General features: G+C 34.8%; 1 non-coding gene across 1 annotated transcript; it reads left to right on the plus strand.

Moving 5' to 3' along the window:
• Positions 1-646: 646 nt before the first annotated feature.
• LOC143672300 (U6 spliceosomal RNA) lies at positions 647-753 on the plus strand. Its single transcript, XR_013169767.1, has one exon. It is a non-coding gene; the product is annotated as a U6 spliceosomal RNA (small nuclear RNA).
• The last annotated feature ends 1,651 nt before the right edge of the window (positions 754-2,404 follow it).

A 2,404-nucleotide genomic window follows, 5' to 3' on the forward strand; every position in this document is an offset into this window, starting at 1 on the left:
TTCATGGAGATGATCTAATTACAGTTTCATACATGTAGTACTGAACAGGGACTAGAAGAAATGGCTGCCTTTACAAGATGGGATTAGAATTAAAACATGGCTTTTCTATGGTACATACATCCTTTCAAACTGGCACAGGTTGTATGCAGAACTGCGTGATGATACTGTGAGCCAGGGTTTGTACACTTCAAATGGTTTGTATGATGTCTGAATATATTGTAATAAAATTGCATTAAAAATCAAATAGCAAAATTGAAGAAGTAAGACATTATCAGTTGTCACTTTAAATTCAAATGAATTAAAGTCTCCAGTTAAAGGATAGAGACTTGAAGAATGGATAAAAAGTAGCATTACCCACATACACACTGTTGACAAGAAAATCACTGTAAATTCAAAGACACAGGCTATAGAGGTGGGAATAGGGGAAGCCAGCTCCATGTAGAGCTGATAAATCCAGATTTAAACTTACCAGCTGGACCAAGACAGCAGTGTAAGACATTCCAGGATTCCATTTCCCCACAGGATATTTAAGCAACTAGCAAAAGTTGGTAAAAGTATTTTCCTCAAAACTCTAAACAACAGTCATGGAGGTGAAGAAACTGGGCAAGTGCTGAACCAAGAAAACACAGCTTTAAAAGCAGCAGGAGTGCTTGCTTTGGTAGCACATATACTAAAATTGGAATGATGCAGAATAGATTAACATGTCCCCTGCACAAAGATGACATGCAAATTCATGAAGTGGTCCACATTAAAAAGGAGAGGGGAAATAAAAGCTGCAGGAGAAGCCCATGGCATCCTGGCTGGTTCCTTCCCAAACTCCTCCCCAATGTGGTGTGAAACTGATCTGTGTTCACATGGTGAATTCATGACCCTGCTCTGGTGAGATCAGAGTAATCCCCACGTGTATACTAGGGTGCCTGTGTGTCAATGCAAATCAATCAGATAGCACCACATTGATAAAATGATGGGGAAAAAAGCAATATGATAACCTCAATTGAGGCCAAAAAGACATTTGCAAAATCTACTATCTCTTCTTCATAAATGCACCTATAAAATGAGAATAGAATTAAACTTCCTCAACATGATAAAGGGAATACATGAAGAACCCACAGTTAGCATCATAGTCAATGTTGAAAGACTTAAAGCTTTCCTTTAACATCGGAGCAAAACATGGAGACCCAATACCGATGCTCTTCCTCAACAATGTACTGGAAGTTAAACCCAGAATAATTTGACATGAAAAAGAAATAAAAGAAATCAAAATGGGGAAAAAGTTAAACTTTCCCTATTTGAAGATGAGATGATCTCATACATAAAAAAACTGAAAAATTTAAACAAAAAGATTAGAGATAATAAACAAATTTGGCAAAGTGGCAGAGTATAAGATCAACATGCAAAAGTCAGTGTTTCTATACACTAACAATGAACAGTTCGAAGGGGAAATTAAGAAAATATTTCCATTTACAGCAGCAGTGAAGGCAAGCAAATACCTATGAATAAATTTAACCAGAGATGTAAATGACTTATACAAGGAAAATTATAAAATATTGCTAAAATAAATCAAAGAAGACACACATAAACAGAAAGATATTTTGTGTTCATGGATTGGAAGACTAAATATTAAGATGACAATTTTATCCAAAACAATTTATAGATTAAAAATAATCTCAACAAAATTCCAACAGCCTTCTTTGTTGAAATGGCAAAGGAAATCATCAAATATATATGGAAAGATAAGAGACCCCAAATGTCCAAAACTGTCTTGGAAAAGAATAATAAAGTTGGAGGACTTGAACTACATGATTCCAAGGCCTATTACAAAGCTATATAATCAATAGTTCATGATATTTTCACAAGGACACACTTATGGACCAAAGGAAATGAATTGCTAGTTCAGAAATAAGGGCAGATATTTATAGCCAACTTAATTTCATCAAATGTGTTAAGCCCACTCAACAGAATAAAATACTGTCTTCCATAAATGGTGCTGAAAAAACTAGATGTCCATATACAAGAGAGAGAAGGTGAACTCTTAGCTCACACTATGTAAAAAGTGAGCTCTAAATGGATCAAACACCTAAATATAAGAATCGGGAGTATAAAACACTAAAAAGTAATCACACAAATACATCTTCAAAAACTTTTGTTAGGTGATAATTACTTAGGCTTTACTCCAAAAGCAAGAACAGCAAAGGAGAAATTCATAAATGGGACATTTTGAAAATTAATAACATTTGCATATGAAAGGTCTTCATCATGAAAGTAGATTAACTTATATAATAAGAGAAAATATTTGGAAATCACATATTTGGTAAGGGTCAATAACCCCTTTCCCCCCCAAAATGGGAAATGTACACAAGTCAGTTGTGGGAAGATGTTAGCATGGGGAAATTCAGGACTCAGT

This window comes from Tamandua tetradactyla, chromosome X (assembly GCF_023851605.1).
Source record: "Tamandua tetradactyla isolate mTamTet1 chromosome X, mTamTet1.pri, whole genome shotgun sequence".
NCBI classification, from domain to species: domain Eukaryota; kingdom Metazoa; phylum Chordata; class Mammalia; order Pilosa; family Myrmecophagidae; genus Tamandua; species Tamandua tetradactyla.